A 23203-nucleotide genomic window follows, 5' to 3' on the forward strand; every position below is an offset into this window, starting at 1 on the left:
AAAATAAAATAAAATGAAAAAAAGAAAAGGAAAAAGAATTAATAATTTTTTTATTAACTCGAAGTTGAACTTTCATCGAATCTCGTTCGTTCTTTCGCTTAATCTTTATCGTGTTCTTAAGAGATATTAGAGATTCAAGGAAAACAAAAAAAAAAACAAAGAAAAAGAAAACTGTATCATTTTATAACAACATTTGTGAGAGGTTTCACTTAGATATAATTTTATCAAAAAATTAAATTTTCACATTATACTGAAAGAATTGATAAGTCGATAAGAAGGTATAGGAAACATTATACGTAAGTACATACATATGTGGGTCTTTGAAAAATAGAACGAAGAGGCCGCGATAAGCGTTTCCTTCGCAAAGGCTAACGTATCGACACGTTTTCGTGGTAAGCAGTGGAAAAAAGAAGAGTGAGAAAGAAGAAATAGAAGGTTTGAAGGAGGAGAGGAGTAGAAGTAGGAAGAGGAGGAGGAGGAGGAGGAGGAGAAGTAGAAGCAGGAGAAGAGTAAGAGGGTAGAAAAGGCAGGGGTGGAATGAAATTCGCCGAGCTTCATATCGCGGTCGTTACTTTCCCAGAATTTATTCCCAGCCGCACTACCGCCACTACTACCACCATCGACAACTAACCCTCTTCCACCCCCTACATTTTCTCCTGTCAAGTACTTTCTCGGTGGCTTAAACCACGAAAAGAGAGAGAGAGAGAGAGAGAGGGGGGGAAAGAGAAAGAGAGTAAGAGAAAGAGAAAAAGAAACGAGGTGAACTAAGAACTTGGAAAGATGAATACGAAGGGGTGGTGCGGAATCTTCCCAATATATACGAATCGTTACGCGAGTGAGAAAGAAAGAAAAATAGAGGAGGAGAGAAAGAGAGAGAGAGAGAGAGAGAGAGAGAGAGAAAAAGAAAAGTAGGAGGTAAAATCAGTGCTGCGAGGGATATCGAAGAAGGCAATATTTCAATCGACGTCAGATTTATCGAGCCCCGACTGCTTCGCCATACGAAATGGCCATCGCACCGTACCGTGTTACGTGCCACTTCGCGAAGTGCTTTCATGTCTCTAACGGGTGTCCACGTCGTTTGAGAAGCTTCAAACTCGAGTTTCGCGAGTACTGGGAATAGCTGGCTATAGTAGTTTCGATGACGTGTTTCTCTCTCTCTCTCTCTCTCTCTCTCTCTCTGTCTCTCTATCTTTCTCTTTCTCTCCGTACGTGAATATATTATATTTAATATGTATGCAATGATGTAAATGTGAACGATGCTATCTGCAAATAAATTGGATATTAACGACGGAAGAATCTTATTTGATCTATACCTTATTATTCGTTGTAGAGATAATGATGGTAGTCGCAATACGTTCGTAAGAGAAGGATAGAAAAGTCGAAAATGTGAAAGCTTCAGTAGGGAAAATGGATTATTTTGCCCGATGGAGCGTTGAACGTAATGAATTGAAATTGGGAAAATGCATCGTTCGAGATAATCATGAAGTAAGCGGACGGAGCTATAAGGTGGGATGAAATTGAATTTTTCTGAAATTGTCAAAAAAAGAGAAGAGAGAAGAAAGAAGAGAGAGAAAGAGAAAGAGAGAGAAGTAACCGGGCCCGCTGAGTCGAGCTAGTTTCAACACGTTTCATTGCGTCAGCTTTGAAAACCGCATTCGTCTACGCTTTTCACCATTTTCGCTATCGTGCCCGAGGGGCCAACGGGATATGCGAAATTCCGAAAAACAATCCAAGTCGTTTTGAGAAATCCATTCGAAATAACGAACGTCGTCTCATTTGAAGAAGATATCAGCCGCGAGCGCCTTTCTTTTTCAATAGATCCTATCTCGATTTATGTATATCGAAGAATACGATTATTCTTTCAAAAATTTTAAACGTGTCCTGATAATATGTTTTCAAATTAATAATAATAGATCCTTGATTCTTACCGATGATTTATATGTACGATCAAGAGAAAAATATAATTTTTCTTATGCTAGATAATTTTTCTAATTTAACATTCGCATACATATACGCAGAGGTGCTCGAGTCTATAAAGAAAAAGGATATAAAAATGAATAAAGGGATCGAGAAGGATAGTTTCAAAAATCGAACGCTTAGTTTAAAGATCGAACGTAAGAGAATCTGTAGAATTCCGCGAAAGATAAGGATACGGTTTCAACCCTCGAGACACCTCGAGACCCCTGGTGTGTTCTGCCACTCGAAAGGGAAGTTAACGCGATGAGGTATCGCGTTATGCTGCGGGTGGAATAGGTGCTCCCTTTCGCTCTTTACCCCTCTCCATTCTCTCTCTCTCTCTCTCTCTCTCTCTCTCTCTTTCTCTCTCTTTCTGTCTCTTTCTCTCTCCACTCTCTTGACGTCAGACGGGATTTCGAAATCCAAGGGCAGTAGAGAGAGAATCCATTTGATCACGCGCGAGAAACGACGAGACGCGAATTGCGTCGAGAGAGTCAGGTTAAGTTTTGGTGGGGTGCTATATATAAGAGAGAGATAGTGAGTGAGTGAGTGAGTGAGTGGGTGAGAGAGAGAGAGAGGGAGAGAGAGAGAGAGAGAGAGAGAGAGAGATGGGCCGCTGACGCGCGTAAGGGCTTGCTTCAGGCGTTATGGGCTTTCCATGGAGGAACGAAGGATGGGAAGAAGAGGGAGGAAAGGGGAGGTGAAACCAAGTAAAAAGGAGGGGAAGGAGGAGTCAGGATGCTCCGGAGAACTAGTGCGAAGGGTAGCTGCGCTTCGGTAACTTGGCGGGGCTCGGCGAAGCATTGAAATTGCAAATGCGCATTATGGATATTTCCCTATAGAGGGTCGAATGTCTCTCTCTCTCTCTTTCTCTCTCTCTCTCTTTCTCTTCCTTTCTCCATCTCTTTCTCTCTCCTTTTCGCTCCTGTTTCCTGTCTTCTGATTCTTCATCTCATTCTCTTTCTCCATCACTTCTCTCTATTTCTACCTATATCTCTATATCTCTTCGTTTCTCATACTCGTACCACGTTATTTCTGTTTGCGTATAGCAAAGTCCATTCGTATAGAAGAAGAAAGAAAGAAAGAGTATCCATACGAGTTTGATAAACGAACCAACTGCTGGAACGATTCGAAACATGCAAATATCGTGCGATATATTTTATCGTTCAGTTTAGTAGATCCTTTCGATATTTTGTTTACGAAGCGATAAAGAGATGAAATTTTTTTCGATCATTGAAAAAGCAAGAAAAGGAAATAAGAAAATGAGAAACTAAAGAATGTATAAATATATAAAAAACATTTTCACGTCAGCCTTTTGCCGTTTTTCTTTTTTCTTTCCTTATTCTCGTTTCTCCTTCTTTCTTACGATCTGTGACATCGCGTTTATCGTTCTCACGCTCTCTATATCGTTTCAATATGTGGCACGTATTCTGGAACTTGCAATTCACAGCGAGGGAACCACGACATCATGAGCATTTTCTCTCTTGCATTGCTTTCCCTTCATCTTCTCCTGCTTTCTCAGTACCATCCTGTTCTCTTTCGGCAACAACTTTCCTCTTGACTTTTACTTCCCTCTCTTCTCTTCTCTTTCTCTCTCTATCTCTCTCGCTCTCCCTTTTGACGCACGTTTGCATCAGTGGTACGTAAGACCCACTGAGAATTTTTCTGAATGTCTAACTTGCGAATTTATCTGCAAAGTACGTGCACTCTCGATTTTCCGCCTGCATTCTCTCTACTATACGTTAGCATACGTTTATGCGATTCGTCGTGACACAAATCTTCAAAGAATTTGTAACCTCTAGAATTTAAATTATATTTATTCTTTTGTTAAAAAATAAAAAAGAGAGAGAGAGAGAGACAGATAGAGAAAAAAGGGAAATCTTTAATTGAAATTATTTATAAATAAAATAATTTCTATATTTTCTTTTGATTCTACCATAATCACGATTAGATTATCGATCGTTCCCAGTCGTTTCGAGCATCGCTGATTCCGAGTTCATCTTGTGATTCTCGAGACTCGAAGCAGAGTCGCGAAAGGGTTGACTGTAGAACGACAGGGATGATTAGGTAAGTGAATCAACTATGCGAATTTCACGGGGGTTTGGCGAATAGCTTTAGACTATTCTCCTCTTCTCGTCGTTTCAATGTGTCTCACGCAATCCTCCCTTCACTAACTCGTTCCATTACATCTTGAATAATCACTTCGTTTATCTCTTAGAATCGAGGAAAATTTGTACGTTCTTTTCTAAGATTCTTTCAACGTTATAAGAAAAAAGAAAAAAAATTTATGAACAAGATAGTGCCTATTACTTGATAATTAATATTGCTCAATTAATATTCCAAATAATAAGTTAGGACTATTTATAATATAACAATGACTTGTAAAATGTAACATGTTTCATTATTCGTAATTACTAAAAAATTACGAAATTAAAAAAATTAGATTCATGCCTTTAATCGGTTTTTCTTTTTATTACTTTAATCATAAACGATAATTGCCATACAAGAAATCGAACATGAATTTCTTATCGACGTACTTAAATAGCGTCATACGAATCCTCATAAAGAAAAGAAAAGAAAAGAAAAGAAAAGAAAAGAAAAGAACATTGTCGTAAAAAGATAAAAAAGTAACAGCTCATTTTAAGCTCGTTCGATCTTATTTAATATTCCTTTACGATTCAAACGGAATAGTTTATTAAAGAGCGGTAAAATTGTAATTAAAAAACACGAATAAAGGAGCGAAACTATAATACAGATGTTTTCCGACATTATACGAATTTATTTGTACTTTATCGTTCGACGGATCCAGGCATATTCTACTTATATATATGTATATATATATATAATACTGTCGATAAAGAAAGAAAGAAAAAAAAAGAAAAGAGAAAAGAATGGAAATAAAACTACACGAGTTTTATTTTTAAGTTAACAGTATGTGTGCACCGTAATAAGGATGACTTATAATACTTTCGATTTAAGTGTCCTTTAAATTCACGAAACCTTTTAACCGAACGACCACGACGATTCAATTACTGAACGGTATTCCGTTGAGCAACTATTATTTGCAATAAATTCACGAAGAAAACCTAAATAAAGCGTACACCAGAAAAAGAGAAAGAGAAAGAGAACGAGAAAGAGAGAGAAAGAAGAAATTGAGAGGGTCGGAGGAAAAGCAGGAAATTGGCAAAACGACGATACATATTCCACACGCTCACGTGCTCGTACATAACGTCGGTTCTTTATGGCTTCGTACGGTTTACTGCTCATACGTAATTATCGAACGTTACCATGGACCAACCCAAAGAGGCTACATCCCTCTCTCTCTCTTTTCCTCGCTAGCTATAGCTCAACCCTGTATAGACTTCGTTCACTTTCCATCCCCCACCACTCCCACTACCACTAACATCAGTACCACTACTATTACTCCTGGCTGGACCAATTTTTGTTGCCCCGTACCTTCGCTCATCCTCATTTTCTCTTATTTCCTCCATTATTCCAGCTTTTACCATCTCTTTCAGGCACGCGATAGAACCACGATGGTATGCTCTCGATAACAGATATTTTTATTTTCGTTTCCACGCCCGAGTGGCTTGCTCTTAACGCTCGAGACCGACGCCTACCTACCTGTCTGCCTGCCTGCCTGCTTGCTTGCATCACCCTCTTTCCTCTTTCCTCTTTCCTCTATCTCTTTCTCTCCCTCTCCTCCTCCTCCTCCTCCTTCTCTTCTTCTTCTTCTTCTTTTCCTCTTCTTCTCCTATCCTCTACTCTTTTCTATCTTCCTTCCACTAATCTCCATGTCGGTTTTTAACGAACGTGCATTAGCTCGTTCTTCTACGATGAAAAATAATTGCTATAGAGAGCGCCCACGTCTCCGCCGGTTTTCTAATCGATGCGACGTTATTAACGCTGTGTCGTATCTCTTCATCGAACTAACACCGATTATAAGGGTGTCCGTTTTTGTTTTCACGCATCGTAGGTAATCTTAAAAACGATATTGATATCAAAATTTATCGTATGGAAATTGTAGTTTTAGTATTTATATTGATTTCATAAGATTTGTAATTTTTAATAAGTTCTGTAAAATTTTAGTAAAGATTTCTATATAGTTAATTAATTTTCCAAAGTGAAATTCTGTAGATTAATTTGAACTTTCATGAGAATAGTTCCTATGGAATTTATCTCATCAAAATTTATTATTACAGTTATTTAGGGAGAAACATGTTAGAAGAACATCTTTCACCTCCCACTTCCATCGCTCTTAATGAGATTAATTAAAAAAGAAGATGAACGGTATTACTCTGGTAAAATCGATCAGAGAAGGTTTGTATCGAATCTAAATGACGAATCGATTCGACTACGATCTCTTTCATTTCTCGTAATCTCCTTTACGAAACTTGTGAGAAAGGGTCTTCTGAAATCGACGAAATTATCTCTACGTCGTAATCGGAAAGACGATTTCAGCTCGTTCTTGTAGTTCGGTGGTAGGTTTTAATAAAGCGAGGGGCTTGGAAAAGGAAGGAAAACTTCTTTGCGTTGCATATGCTGAATGAAAAGCTTGATAAAATCGGGAGAGAAAAAGGAGGAACGTGGCTCGTTTTGGTACCGAGCTTTAAAGTGGATTATTATATATAGATATTTAGAATAAAGAAAAAGAAATAGGAGAAAAAGAAAAAAAGAATCAACAAAAAAAATGTTGGAAGAGGGATGTAAATGGCAAGTAAAGAGAAGAAAAAAGAAAAAAAATTACGGGAATCGGTGTCTGTGCACTTGCACTACTTAATGAAATAACGCTGGCTCGATCAAGGGAGTGGAAGGATTTAATGATTTTACGAACACGCACTCACGCCAGGTGAAAGTCTCAAGCGAGATTTAACGCGTGTTGCACGACGAAGAATTGCTACGATGATTAATTCGCGCGTTCGTGCACGCCTACCGAAAATCAATTATCCTGATTAATGAGAGAAACGAACCACGGAATTTATACGCGAATAAAACCTACAATTTTATCGACTTATTATTCTTAATTGACGTACCCTATAAGTCTTGATAACTTTCGAAGCATCACAAAACTCTTAATACTTACTTATAAATTTGATTTTTTGACATGAGAAATAATTGCGATGACAATATTTCGATATTAGAAAGATGGATTTCTTTTTTATAATATAAAAGCGTACTTTACGTTTTAAGTAGAAATTTGATTCGAAATGAAATTTGCGCTAGACGCGATAAAAATGCAGTAAAATATTGTGTTCGTGAGGTAATTAGAATGAGCTCTCATTAAGGCTATTGAAATGCAATGTGGCTTGTCGACGCGATTCGTTAGTAGTAATGACCACAAACTGCAAGTCAATTTTATTGTTACCTATATTATTTTTAGATATTCGTAGAGGAAACACGAATAATTAAGGAAATAAATGTTATATCAAATTAAGTTGTACTTTATAATCGTATCATACTGAATTACGTACTTAAATAGGTAATAACGGAATTAAAAAAAAAGTAGATTGTTAAAACCATGTTCGAAGAGGCTAATATTTTTTAATAGAAAAATTCTGTTACATTAAACGTCGTGAAAAATTCGTAGAAGTAATCGAAGAGAAAGGAAAGTTCGAAAAAAGAAAAAGAAAAAAAAGAAAAGAATTAAGGTACATACGTTCGATCGAAAAAGGGCGTTATCGATAGGCGGAACCGTAGGATATTTGCGAGCAATTTCGTTTTTCCAATCGAACATCGGCATTCGCAATTTCACACCGGTGTGATTTCGCTATCCTGAATTCGGTGTACGTGTATCTCGATTTATGATCGCGCAATTACTCCTGTATCGTCGATGCGTCCCTCTACGCTCGCCGATTTTTATTCAAAGCGCACACGTTGTAATTGCGACTATAGGCTGTAGTCACGAGTAGAGTTGAGCAAGAGCAGAGCAGAACAGAGCTGAACAGGGCAGAGCATGAGTGATAATCCTCGTTTCGTTTCGCCTGATCTCTTTTTTCTCTTCGTCATACAATTGTAAAAAATATGCGGTTCATCGAGCGTGTCCAACGTAAAACAGAAATTTAACTCGGAGGACGTTCAACGAAAATATCGTAGATATTACTAAAAAAAAAAAAAAAAATAAATAAAAGTAAAAATAAAAATAAAAATAAAAATAAAAAACAAGAAAAACAATAAAGAACAAACGAGACCAAAACGAGACCAAAACGATCTTTGACATCTTTTTATTTATTTATTTTCTTTTTTATCATAATTCTTCCCCCCCTGTTTCACTACTAACAATAAACTCAGTTAATAATAATATAAAAATACGAGGGGTTGGAAGCAACACCTAATTAAATAATTCTCTAAAGATTTCAATACGCACAACATGATCGAGCGAACGAACAAGGAATTATTAAATCCAGCGAAGATACAAAAATCGTTTTACGGAAGGCGAGTACGTATGTTATAACCGTTTCGACGTCCCTTATCCACTCGTTATCGTTACGATCGTCGCTGTAATTAATAATACTACTGGCTGGCGCGACTAATTGGTTGATTTTCGACTCATGAATTAACGGGAGATATTGCCGATCGACTAATTGGCGAATAAACTCGAAATGGATTCTACGTAATACAGCACATAGGTAGCGAGGATCGCGCGTGGCTGCTGATCTCCTCTCTCCCTTCGTTTTATCTCACCATGATGTCCATGCTTGCACGAAAATATAAGTGCGAGTATAACGATCGCTCGTTCAAAGGTGAACAAAAAGTTCACGAAGCGTCGACAAATCGATCGGTTCTAAAATACGGTAATTGCCCTAAATGCCATCAGTTTTCTATACGCTTCGTTTTACAATTATTACAGATAATATTACTTCGTTATAATAAAAATAAGGTAGAGTAAATACGAAAGATATACGTATGTAGACAGTCAAAACTTATATGTCTAAATCTCTAAAAGTATTATACGATAAATAATTATACGTCGTTATAAAATGTGTAATACTTACATTATAAAATGCGCAGTATATTGAACAGTTCCATAGCTTCGTATCTTGATAAAAGAAATTATTATGCGTAGATACGTGTTAACAAGACGACTGCTTAGATCGAAATAAAGCTTCGACCTTTTCTCCGCTATGTAAATCATAAGAAGGAATGTTTATTAGTATGTTCTTATGACCTGTTTAGACTATGTTTTCATAGGCTTTTGTTCGACGACTCGTACATATACCGTCCAAATTCTAAGAATAAAAACAATAAATTGTTTTCATACACGTAACTACGGAATTAAGTCGCACGTACGTAATATTTATCACAAGATATACGTATAAAACTTTTCTATAAGAATGAAACCAAAACGATCTTTATCCGGTACATAAAACACGAACTCTGAACGAGCGTTTAAACCGAAAAAAAGAAGAAATCGTACCGTTGGATAGCTTGAAATTTGTATGCGACTCTTTTCGCGAACATTGTGTGTTATGTATGTATCGTATGTATACATAGATGCATTCCGATACGAAGCCATCGGATGCGATAACGCGATGGCATTCGACGCGTGTGCGTCGAAGTTGATACGGTGCGTCAACGTCGAGTTGGCTTTTATATGGAGCGAGGTCGACATCGCGTGATACCTTCTACGTGCTTTGCGTTTCTCCATATATATATATGTGTGTGTGTGTGTGTGTGTGTGTATGTATAACTATGTATATGTATATACCTATGCATCTATGTAAGCAAGCGTCCATACAAGTAATATATATGTATGTATATGTATATGTTATGTATAGGTACGAAATCAGGTCGAATTGTCCCGTTACATCGACGACATTCGCTCCACCACAATTTTATACCGTAATTATGGTCGCTCTATGATGAATCGAGACGATAAAGTTTCTGTCACGGCTCCCTGATACCGACACCGACAGTACATGCTACTCGTTATCGTTACAATGACGTTTCCGATGCGATCCGAGGTAGTCGCTTTCTCTCTCTCTCTCTCTCTCTCACTCTCTCTTTCTCTCTTGCTCTCCCTCTTTTGTGGGAAATCGTTTCCTTCTCAAGTTCGTTCGTAGAGACGACGATCAAAGGATGTCGATAAATTCGTATCGACAAGTAGTCATCGTCCGTTCGATCTATCTAACTAAATTAATTTGTTCTTCCTTGTTCGATCGTATCTACACACACACACACACACACACACACACACATACATATATATATATATATAAAATATTCTATCGGTCAAGTTTGGAAAATCCAAGTTTTCGTGTGAATCGATTAAAATTAGTCATTTATACACTCCTATATAATATTTTCTCAGAGTATGAAACAAATGGCGGTAACGAGGTAAACCAGATACAATCACATGTATATAGGTGGACACTGCGCGCGTAAGTGTAGCAGATACCACATCGTTGTAGTATTCATATCGCTTGGAGGTCCGCGAGACATCCTGTCTGTACTTACACACACACAAACACACATATAGAGAGAGAGAGAGAGAAAGAGAGAGAGGGAGTGAGAGAAAGAGAGAGAAAGAGAGAGACAGAGAGAGAGAGAGAGAGAGAGAGACAGTGCTAGGTACATAGTATATCTATTGAGATGTAGGTAGGTGTATATGGCAACAGTGTCCGGCAAATAACCATGCACTCGAATACACAAACAGGCATTCGATTCGTGCGGTGGATAGGGGTAGTTACAGGAATCTATTGTGTTCTCGAGAGATTGTCAGGGATGGAGGAGGGTGTAACGTGGAGTAAAGCGGAGAAGGGGATGAACGTTTCGTCGAACGGAGCTGCCTGGATTGGGAGTGGCGAAGGGAAGAAGTGGAGGTAGGAAAAGCACCCAGATGAATGGCGACGGTATTAGTGTCGGTGCTCGTCGTCGTTGCTGCCATTGCTACTGGAGGTGACGGTAATGGTTGATGGTAGTGGTAGTGGTAGTGGTAGTGGTGGTGGTGGTGGCTTTTAGCCGGGTGCATTCAACCACGAGGGTTAGCCGGGACTTGGGATTAACGCATCCACACGCTGTACGAAAATGGGGGTTGAGAGAGAGAAAGAAAGAGAGAAAGAGAGAGAGAAAGAAAGAAAGAGAGAGAGAGAGAGAGAGAGAGAAATGCGTTTCGCAGAATCGTCCATAAAATGTATCACTCGTGATGCCAGCGATGGAGTTAGTGTTTGTTTAATTAACTTTAACACAGAAGAAAGGGGAAGAATAGGGCGAGCAGAAGCATCAAATGAAACCATCCTTTTCATCGCTACCCGTCGTGTCGAAATGAGCGTAGCGTTATCATTCTTCCGACATCATGTTGAAAAATAATAATTAGAATTATGATGATTTCGTTTTATTCCTGCGCGAGGAAGTACCCGACAGATTAATAATTGTCCCGGGAAAAGACATTTGATCGTAGAAAGAATGAGATTTATTTACGATGTCTTATATATTATATAATTTTTGTTGGAATAAATGAAATACAACACGATTTATTTTCGTTATCTTTATAAAGCATTATCTCTATATTTAAATACAAAATCCGTGAGGATTTTTGAGGATAAAAGCATGACACGTAAAGATGGGACAATATTATTAAAGGAGAAAGAAAGATAGAGAGAGAATAGTGAATAACCAGCCAAGATCGTCCATGAAACTCATTACTTGCGGTCACTGCGGTGGAAGGACTATCCCTGTTTGTTTAATTCAGTTTAGCTTATACGAAGGGGAGGTTTTCACTAAGATCACCGTTGCTTTCCATCCCTCTATTCTTCCTACTAGTCCCCTTCGTGCATACATATGTATATGTATATATTTGTGTGTGTGTGTGTGTGCGTGCACTACATGCGTATATTATACGACTATCCAAGGATTTTAGACGGAAAACTCGAAGGGGTGTTCATCGAACGAGGGTCGCGTTTTCTATTCGTATCCTCCCTCTTGAAAAGATTCGATAACCTCGGTGGTTTGGATATGATTAGAGAGACGGTCTCATCTTTGCGGCTTTAGAAAAATCACCACGCGACTACTCCCTTTTCAGCTTTCTTTAACGTTACAGAAGGGACGAGAAAACTTCCAAGTTACAAATATTTATGTATCGACAAACGCAAAGCTTTTTTCAACCACTTTATTTATATATTTTACGAACTAATGGAAATTTAATCCTTTCGCAGTCGACATCACTTTCAACGTTTCATTCCAAATAACTCGAATTAATTTTTTCACCGATATCGAACATAGTTCACTTTTAATTAAAATCAGTTAAGTAAATCCAACCAGTTTATTTTCCTATCGAATATCGAAGTTCGAGTTATCAACCTATTCATACTTTCTTTGTTTTCTTTCTTGTTTTATATTTTCTCTAATTATAAGAATGTAAAATTGGATTCGAACTAGATCTCCGATTCTGACGGATTTAAAATGAGAAACTAGAAAAAGATATGCTAATTGAAAGTAACTTTAAATTAGAATGAAACGCTAATGCAAACGTTTCAAACGAAACAAAGTATTCACTTTTCGTTGGGTTTTGGTTCTCTACGGGAACAGGTCGCGCAAATTTTCCCATTAATTTCGCGGTCAATTTTCCAAATAATGTGATTTTCAGCGACGCGGACGCCATAGAAACGCACGCGGAATGTTTTAACCGTCGATCGGTCTCGTTGAAATACGCGCTATATAATGCTATAGAAGGGAAGGAATGGAACGACTGTGAAAGCGAGTTTTCTCTAAGGAGAACCAGAGTTGGAGGAGAAGGAGGAGGAGGAGGAGGAGGAGAAGTAGGAGTAGGAGAAAGGAGGAGGAGAAAGAGGAGAAGAGAAGGATGCTGGCGATGGTTGGCGTTGGTGCTGCTGGTGTTTCATTGGGACTTAGAAATCAAATATTTGCACGAGTCAAGCTTCGCCTCGGTTTACACGGCGAAACTTGCGAGTCCTAAATACTCAGCATTTACCCGACTCGTCGAGTGTCAGGAAGGAAGGAGGGCGAGGAGGATGAGAAGAAGGAGGAGAAACATCGAAATAGAGGTAGAGGTGAAGGTGGAAGAGAAGGTAGGGTGGAGAGGAGGAGGGGGAGGAGGAGGAGTATACGTGGGTGGCAAGGGATAATTTGCTGGGCTTCTGCGTTTATTGAGATTCGAAAATCGCAAGCCGTGCGATTATACCCACCGGCTACGAGTCAAAATAGCGCTGAATCAGTGCCCATTAGCACTGCTACGTGGTTGTTATTATTGCGAGTTAACTCGTCCAACCGTTTATCGTCCGTGTTAAGGGCTCCCTGCGAGCCTCTAATAATTGGGGCTTACGCAATCTACCGTGTGAAAGAGAGAAGGGGAGAATAGGAGGGAGGTAGAAAGAGATAGAAACAGAGAAAGTCACGTAAATGCAATCGACCGACCTTCTCGCTAAATTAATGGATCACGGATGCTGCTCTTTTCCTCCTTTCTCTTTCTTCCTCTTTTTATCTCCTTTAAAAAAATTGTTATCTGAAATATTCAATTTAGTTCTGGAAATCCTACGACGATGACTATCGTGTGTTACGAAGAAAAATCGTTCATGGACTTTGAGATTTCATCCGACGAGCAAAGGTTAATCCTTATTCTGATAAAATCATCCTAATCTGATTCTAATTAATAATACGCTGCTCGCTCCACGAGATCTCTAACGAGTTAAAGTTTTTAATTATTTTGGATTATCTTGGGAGGTAGATATATTTATTTTTATATATATATATATATATATATATATATATATATATATATATATATATATATATTGTGAAAGAAGAAGTGATAATCGATTGGATAATAATTAATTGAAGATCTTATCAATTTCGTTGGTTCGTCGAAAAAGAAAAGAAAGATAGATCATTTTCCTCATGAGGGTATTATTTAGGTGACTAGAGAGGTATAATAATTTCGACCATTTCGCAAGATAGTCACGATCATTGCGATTATTATGACTTCGATATAACTACTACGGTGTTGCAACGTACTTACCAAAGACTTTAGACACTGTACCGTTTCTGTAATTTCAAAGTGTGCGAACGAGTACACACACGTACATATATATACATAGGTATGTATCTAATATGTATGTACATATAAGGTAGCTGAGTACCTCAGGATGCAAGGAAAGCACCCGGTATTTTGCATGTAAAGCGGCATAACTATATTTAAACTTAGATCATGCACTGCATGGCCGCCTGTACGAATAGAAATTCAAGGAAGGAATACCTTCGAATTTAGAGTTGAACGTTACCGAAATTCCGAGATATCTCTAAATGGTAGGCATTATGCGATTTCAACTTGATAGCCCACGTAATTCACGCTTTCTCTTTCATGCTAATGATATATTATATTCGTATGTATGTGAAGAGTAATGATCTTTTTCAAATGCAATAATTATATTCGATTTGCTAATATAATATATATATATATTTTACGTAATAGCAAATAAATCGATATTATATATTATATAATAATATTTTACGTAATAGTACATTACATTATTACGTGTTACGTATCTAATAATAATGAAATATTTAGTAATGTGATTAAATATTTAACGACTATATTATATTTAATAGATTTTTCCAATCTACAAGATTTTCCACATATACAAACAAATAATTAATTTAATTTGCACCTTTTTCGTTTAAAAAAATGAAAAAAGAGAAAAAGAGTTGTAAAATTTCCTGACCACCTTTTCTCTACATTCTTCCCCACATACTATACCGCGAACCAAACGAATCACGCAACGTAGTAAAAGTAAATTACGGAGTAATAAGATTATTGGCGAACGCGCAACACCACAACGTATCGTGCGGGACGTCAGACCGCAGAGGGTTAATTATATACCTACAATGTACGCGCACTTACCGAAGCGAGCCCCGTTCTAACGTCGATATTTATCGATAATTCAGCGACGCGTAAAATCGACTTTCGCTCCTCTTCCTAGTTCCCTATCAATCTCGATTCTTGTTCTTGTATTTTCGCTAGAATATTCTAAGGGTCGATGTACTATAATAATTAATAATCAAGTTAAACGAAGAATATTAATCATGTCGCTAATAACACGAACAAGTGGTTGATGGGACAATATATAATTGAAATAAAAATGAAAAAGATAAAAAAAAGAAAAGGAAAGAACATTAATCGTTAAAAAAATAATCCTTTATAAATGAATTCTTCCGTTTGATTCGTTCAAAGAAATTTCGTTCTTAGCAAATTTGTGACTCGATATAAAATTTATTTCGTTTCCAAAAAAAGAAAAAAAAACAAAGAAAGAGAAAGAAGAAAAGGAAGAACAAATAATGCAAAATCTTACTCGAAAGTAGAATACTCGTTGACGTCTCTATCGAATACGAACGCACGTATCGATTCGGCACGTAGGCCGCGTGTCTGACTGTTTGCACCATTATTCGCGTTACGCCATAATAACGGTAATTTCGTTCGATCGTGTAGTGAGATAGATAAAGAGAGAGAGAGAGAGAGAGAGAGAGAGAGAGAGAGAGAGAGAAGGAACGAGAAGGAAGAAAAGCAAGAGGAAATAGGATAAAAATACGGAAAAGATCGAACATAACCGCGAGATCTTGTCTCTCTTTCTCTTCACGAAGAGATAATAAGTGGCTTCGTTTCAATATGTAATGGTTCGAACAAGCGGATCGAAGTGAATACCTCCACTCGACGCTGCCATATATACGTTTATGGGACAAGCGATGATGTATTAACGTCATATCGGCGAATCTCTCTGCCAATGGATGGAACCATAGCGAATGGGCACTCGAGTCCTCCGGGCTCATTCGAACGAGCCGATTTCCGTGCTCATTCGTCCGCTTTTAACCTATTCTATCAATAAAATAGTCTTGTTGGTGTAAAAAAAAAAAAAAAAAAAAAAACAAAGAAATGAGAAAAAAGTAGAAGAAAAGAAAATTATCCGTGAATCCTTTGGCGTTCGCTAATTATTTCTACTTTGATTATGATCTAACAGATATTATACAAATTACGTTTTATTAAAAAGGAATAAGAAAAAAGACAAGGGAAGAAAAAATAGACGAAAAATAAAATGGAGCTTTCTTTTTTTTTGTTTTTGATGACATATGATAAAAAAGATGGATGATGCTTTTTTCCTTCGTTTTCTTGACCTTGTCATTTTGTTCGAAACCCGTCAAGGAATTTTTGCGTGAGTCGAATGGTATCTACTACTTTCGTGAAAACTCTTTATTATAGTTTCGAAAGCCGACAGGTCGAACGTCAGGAGCCATATTTATTACCGTAAAATATTATATCGAGAAGTCTTAAGCTTATGATGTATTTTATCGTAAAGCGAGACGCTTTATCCCCATTCCTTCTCTCTCTTTCTCTCTCTCTCTCTTTCTCTCTCAGCAACCTTTTGTAAAAAGCGTCGCACGCGCGCGAACAAGCGTTGCAGATATTGGTGTTTTAATACGATTTACGTTTAATCAATATCTCGTTTTTCCGTTACCTTCGAAGTGGCTCGCTATAGAACATTCGATAAATCACTCCAATGGAATATTTCAATCGAAGAGTTTTGTCCACTTGTTCGAAGGCCTCTCTATCTCTCTTGCTATCTCTCTCTCTTTCTCTCTCTCTCTATCTCTATCTTTCTCTCTCTCTCTCTCTTTCTCTCGCCCTCTTTCTGCGTGTGTGTCGTCCTTTACCCCGCTTTACAGATACGTTCCAATGCTTTCATTTCGTTCTATATCACGCAACGATAATTAAGCACGAGCTCGACACTGTAATCTTTATGGACGCTCGCCGATTCGTTAAAACGAAACCCAAATTTCGTGCGTAAATCGACGTATGACGATGATGAATATTTTCATGCCAGTACAAATTAAAGAGGGCGTGCTAGTAAAAGAGTTTTGTAAAACGTAATAGGTAGGCGTGTACGGAAGAGGATAGCTTTATCTAGAACCATAAGGCCTCCAATTAATTATTTTTAAATAACGACTTTTGCCGAGCATTATTCGATACACGTTACGAACGAACAAAATAGATTCGGCCGAAAAATGACTCGTTGCTACTCGTATCCCAATATGCGAAATTTGTAATTACGTGAGATTTTGTAAATGAAATCACGTAGGGTAGGTACGATGTGTACATGGCTGATTCGTTTTATTGATAAAATTTTATGCACTTCGAATGCGTAAGTTGTTCGTAAAAAAAAAAAAAAAAAAAAATTAAAATTAAAAAAAAGAAGAAAAAGAGATAAAAGGTATGTAATAATTTTCGACTCGTCGATTAATTTCCCATTATAATTCGTTTGTCTTCATTTTCGATCGTATAAAAATATATCAGCCAATTATAATTGGCGTGCAATTGTTTATTGATCTTTTTCAATCGACGGACAGACAAAGTAGCAAAGCAGCCTGGGTTTATGCGACGCCGTTCATGGAATGGACTCGGCAAAAACAACGAAACGTTTTTAAACTTTCTCTCAGTTTTCCAACACGGAGCGGCGGAGACGCGAAACTGCTTCGATCTTCGTTCGTCCGTACGCGAAATGGTCCGATAAACTTTTAACGAGGGAGAAAAACGGGACTGAGCTCTCGAGATTTTATCTTTAAATACCGCCGTCGGGGTACCCGTGGCAAATATTGATTTTCATTTCTATTAACGGCTTTATGCATTAACTCGACGGGAAACAGGAAGAGAGGAAGAGAGAAAGAGAGAAAAGAATAAAACGTACGCGAACTCGTTTGAAAGAAAAAGAGAGGAAACTAAAGAGATCGAAATCGATGCATTTTACGTATTATCTCGGTATATTAAATAAACATGATAATGATAAAACGTATAATGCTTTATCGAAGTAAAATTATTAACGTTATGCGTATATAATCGTTATTACAAAACATTATTTTACGGAAGAGGGAGGAAAGCTTTTCACGATTAAATGCTACTATCTGGAATAGTTTCCCAGTGAAGCTCGACAAACATGGATATTCGTGCACGTTCGTGCGGGAGATGAACGGGGACACAAATCATGGACGTTAAGGGGGATAACATCAGGATAGGAGCTTCCCTATCGTAGACACTTGCATAATTGAATCGGTTGGATCTTACAAAAGATGCTGCGTGTTACAAGTAAATACACGTACCTACATACATAGATGTACACGTATAGTATAAACTCGTTAACACGAATGGCAACCCGTACAAGGTATAAAAGGAAAGAGTTTAAAGATTGAAAAGAAAAACGTAGCTACCGGAAGTGACGGTGATTCTTTCGCGAAAATAGCGAAAAGGAAAAGGAAAAAGAGGAAAAAGAAAAAGAAGAGAGTAGTAGACTCGACTGTGCCATGTTATACGCATGACCATACACTGAACGGAGAAGGAACCAGCGTAAGTCCATTTCCTATAAAAGTGATATTCCTTTAGAAGAAACGGATATCAGTTTTGCAGAAAATGGACTTACGTTGTTGCTATGCCGAAGGAAAACGTGCACTAGAAAGTAGAATGGGGAATGCTTCAGAGCATGCCATTGACGCTCGCGCTTGCCGTGAAAGTGTGTTCGATGAGATTCCGATCGTTCGAATCTATCGGTCGAGCTTATCGTTGAAAATACAGAATTATAAGGAAATCGTGGCTGGGAAAGTATTTTAGAAAAAATATGAGAGAAGTTTAAAGAAAGAAAATTGAAATTATAAGATATAGGTGATTGTTTCCTATGTAATGCGTATATCATTTAATATATCTGTAGAGTTACAGAGAGAGAGAGAGAGAGAGAGAGAGAGAGAGAGGAGAGGAAAAAAGAGAAATTTTCATCTGAATATTCATTTAAAAATTGTAATATTTATAATACTTTTACCGTATGCAAAATGAAATATTAATTATTTTTGATATCAATCTATTTTCAACTTTTTATTACATTTTCAATCGTTAAAAAAAGGAAAAAAGAAAAAAAGAACAAAACCAAACAAAAAAGAAGAAACAAGAGGAGATATATTTAAACACATATACAAGTGTGACTTATAGACGATAGAAGAATATTCACTGAGGTAGACTTAAGAGGAAAATGAAAGTAGTACCATTGTCCATTCGTTCGTTTGTTCATGCTACCGCGTCGAGCACGGTATTAAGGGATCAAGGACGAATGACGAAGCAAGGATTTTCTCGCGTGATACGAGGGAAAAAAAAAAAGAAAGGAAAGAGAAAAATACTCGGCGTAGGTATATAAACCATTTTCCTCGTAGAGTTAACGGATTAATAAAAAGCCTTTTCCCTGAGCGTCCGGTCAGCTCTAGGAAAGTTACACTCTCGATTCTACTTTGGAAAATGTATCCCTTTTCACAGATACGTACGAGTGCGCACGTGGCTTACACACAGTAGCATCCTTATAAATTCTGCTAGACAGGAGGGCAGAACTCTCCTTTCTCCCACCACCAGCATCACCTCCAAATACCCCCCACCCTATGCCAAATTCATCGTAGAAGTCGATATCCCTCGGCACTTCGTCCCGCCTCCTATTTCTACTCCTACTTCGCTTTCTCTCTCCGCCTCTTATTCCCCCTCTACAATTCCCACAAAGTCCGAATGGCCCTTTCCGATTTCGCAACAAATCACGATCAGGAACATTTCTCCTATAATCGATAAATACTTTTAGAAACTAATTATAGACGACAGTAATTATTTATTTACTGCTTGTTGAATTGGATAAAGTTTTATATATTAATATATTTTCTTTCTCAGTAATCAACTTCCAAAGAGAAGTAACAAGTTTCTATGTTCCATAACGCGAGCTATCGTCCAAGAAATCGTCCCTTTTTTGTGTCGCGATGAAAAGGATTCATCATTTCTTTATTACTTTCTTTCTTTTTTCTCTCTTTCTCTCTCTCTCTCTCTCTCTCTCTCTCTATCTTTTTTTACCTTTCTTCCTTCTTTCTCTCAAACGCACGAACATTTAGCGTGACGCTCAGAAGTAAGAGAATTTTCTGAAGTCACGCTGGAATCTGTCATAACTTTCTTAGGACGAACCTCTGTATAAATACGAGCCGGATGAAAGTTATCAGGCTCGGTAAGAAGTTTCGGAATACGTAAGAAATAAATCTCCGTTCCCTTCTTACCTATTTCTATCTCTTTCTCTCTCTATTTCTCTCTCTCTCTCTCTCTCTCTCTCCCTCCCCTTCTCTTTTTCTCTCTTTCTCTCTCAACGGGCACGTCGCGCTTTCCATCAAAATTTTCAACTTATCTCTCGCGCTCTCGCGGGACTTCGAAGTTTGAAAACTCCTGTTTATCGCCAGGCCGAAGTCTTCTTCCCTTCTCGAAGTTGACCAAAAAGCAAGCAGCCCGCTGCTGTCTTCCTATATCTTAGAGCGTTCCTACCGAAACAACTTGTAACACTTTAACTGCGCGAAACCACCTACTTCCCGTGTTATCGCTCTTTCGTGATCACCTCTCCTCTCATCCAACGACGACGATCCTCTCTAGTCCTCTCTCATTCCCCTTACGGCCCTTCCCCTTTACGTAGTCACCCCATATATCGGTCCCACACTCGGGATAGTTAAGTTCGTTAATCCGACTACGATTCGAGCGACACACGTAACGATCGTTAACCATTAAATCCGTCGAATGACTTGCTCTCTTCGTTCTACTTCGTCCGTCTTCTACGTTTTTTTTCTTTTTCCCTTTCTTTTTTCCTTCTTCTTTTTTCTTCCCGTCTCTTTCTCTCTTCGACGAATTTACGAGAGCGGAAGTTTGAGTTTACGAGGAAGGATTAAAGGTTCGTTAAAACGTTAAACGAGGTTATTTGAGAAAAGAAGAAAGAACGATAAGGGAAAAAAGAAGAGGGGATAATCTAGATTCGAATTCGTTGGCAAGAGCTGTTTTTTTCTTTCCTCTGGTCGAACTTTCCAAGTGGCCATTCGATCGATCGATGAATCTGACGGCCTTGAAAAAGGCCCGAGGCGAGTTGGGAGCTATCCCGAAGGAAAAAAGGAGCGACGAAACGGCATAGCTTGTGAATTCCTCCCTTCGAATCGACAACCATCAGCAATGCAAACGAGCACTTTGCGATCCGTCGCGCGATACAAATCGTAACGTGTATCTTTCTCTCTCTCTCTCTCTCTCTCTCTCTCTCTCTCTCTCTCTCTCTATATATATATATATATATATATATATATATATATATATATATATATATATATCTCTATCTCTCTCTCTCTCTCGCCTCGAGCCTGGTTCTTTGGATTGCTTCGATTTCGTCTACAACCCTTGCGATTTTTCTTTCAGAAGAAGAAGAAGAAGAAAAAAAAAGAAAAAGGAAAGGAAAAACTTAAGAAAGGACGAAGAATAAAGGAGGGTCGAAACCTAGTCGAGACAAGGATGGATAAAAAGAGAGAGAATTATCGAAGAAATTCTCGCGAGAGTTTGAAGAGAAAGAAGAGGTGGAAGACAAGTAGAAGAGGGTGGGCATTTTTGAGACGAACGTTCGCGTGACCAGCGTTGGACGATGGGGTGGTTTTGATGTGGGAACGCGTGAGAGGGGATGGAAAAGGTTAGTAAGAGCGAGAGAAAGAAACAGATAGAGAAGGAGAGAGATGAAGGGTGACGAAGATAAGCGATGGAAAAGTAAAGAGAACGGGAGTCCAAGAGAGAAAGAGAGAGAGAGAGAGAAGGAAGGCGAAACGAAGGGAGAAAGAGAGTGGAAGGGGTGGGACGGTTGGCTGGTTCTGGGGGCGCAGAGTGCGCACGGGGGAAGGCTCGCGGATCGATTCAGCGGCTCGAGTCGAGTTGAGACTATGCTTGGGGACTATGCTCCGCTATGTGCCTTTCTCTCTATGTATGCGCCACGCGTACACATATACGTGAACGCACACCCGCAAACAGAAGGGACACCTTACCGTACGCGAAAACGTACGTGTGAGAATGAGAGAAAGAGTAAGAGAGATCGAGAGAGATAGAGAGAAAGAAAGAGAGAGAGAAAGAGAAAAAGATATAGAACGTTTGCTCTCGCAAAACTTCACGGTGTGTATCTCGCTATCATTCACCTCTACGTATAGGTACATATAGTGCACCTTTAGATACGCCCGCGCACGTACACACATACACATACACGAAGAGAAAGGAAGAAAAAGAGAGATACGACTATTCGAGGTCGCGCTGAGTGTGTGCGAGAAAGATAGAGAGAAACGAAGAGACTCGTGAAAAAGGTCTAACCAACCGGGCGTGTTGCGTTTAATTGGGTTTTATCGAGTTTCATTGAATGCCAGTTGGTTTCGTTTAACTTCTCGAATCCTGATCTTGTAACGCCCTCGTCGTGCGAACTCACAGTTTACGATTTCCGATTTTTCTCCGTTCCAGTATCGTTTTTTATAACGAACCTTAGGCCTCGAGCAAAATCTCCTGCTTTTCCTCTTTCTTCTCTTGCTTCCCTTTCTTTTCTTATTGATTTTTGCTTGCGTTAATTAGGAATTACTTTCTCTCTTCGTGGCATGCAATCGACATTGTTAACATTTTCTAAGTAAGCGATATCGATGTTTCTTTTGAAATTTCAATGGTACGTCTTGCATGTTTCTCGTTTAAGCGCATCCTTATCGATGTGTTTGCAATTTCTATTGTTTAATCGTTATCATCATGATCTATGTACGCTATTGAATATTGAACGCGAGAATCCTAGAGTATGAAATTATGCCGTGGTGTATAATAATATGCGTTTTATGTGAAATAACAATGTTAATTACTCACGAGTAATAAATTAATTGGGCTACGTCGAGACTGGTCGTGGTGAGGTAGGATGGAAAACCCGACACAGTAAACGAATCACTTTTCTCCCTCTCTCTCTCTCACTCTCTCACCCACACACAGTATACACTTACTCACACAATCCCGTACTTCTTTTGCAGTACGCGTAGGTGCAAACGTTTCTCCATATATATACATAAACACATATACTTTCTCTTAGCTGAACTACGTTATGAATACTAGTATATGTTGTTTACGTATTGCTTCATAGGTACGCGCAAACTGCAACGTTTAATTAATTTCAACTTCCTGCGTCGTTAACGTTAAATCGACGCCACTTATTAACCAGCCGTTCATTCGATCGAGCACATCGACTCCGACCGTTAGAGCTGCCGTTCCACATTTGCTGAATACGAGTTATTCGCAATGACGTTTAGAATCGTAGGGAAAGAGAAAGAGAAAGAGAGAGAGAGAGAGAGAGAGAGAGAGAAAGGGTGAAAGAGAGAGAAAAGAAGACTCGGAAATTAATTTCCGAATCGATCTCTCGTGCGAAACGCGAACGATTGGTCG

General features: G+C 38.4%; 1 protein-coding gene across 3 annotated transcripts in view; it reads right to left on the reverse strand.

Moving 5' to 3' along the window:
* Positions 1-23203, reverse strand: part of LOC127071078 (uncharacterized) — a 233249-nt gene that overhangs the window by 145254 nt on the left and 64792 nt on the right. The gene's annotated exons all lie outside the window — the stretch shown is intronic.

Source organism: Vespula vulgaris, chromosome 1 (genome assembly GCF_905475345.1).
Source record: "Vespula vulgaris chromosome 1, iyVesVulg1.1, whole genome shotgun sequence".
NCBI lineage: Eukaryota > Metazoa > Arthropoda > Insecta > Hymenoptera > Vespidae > Vespula > Vespula vulgaris.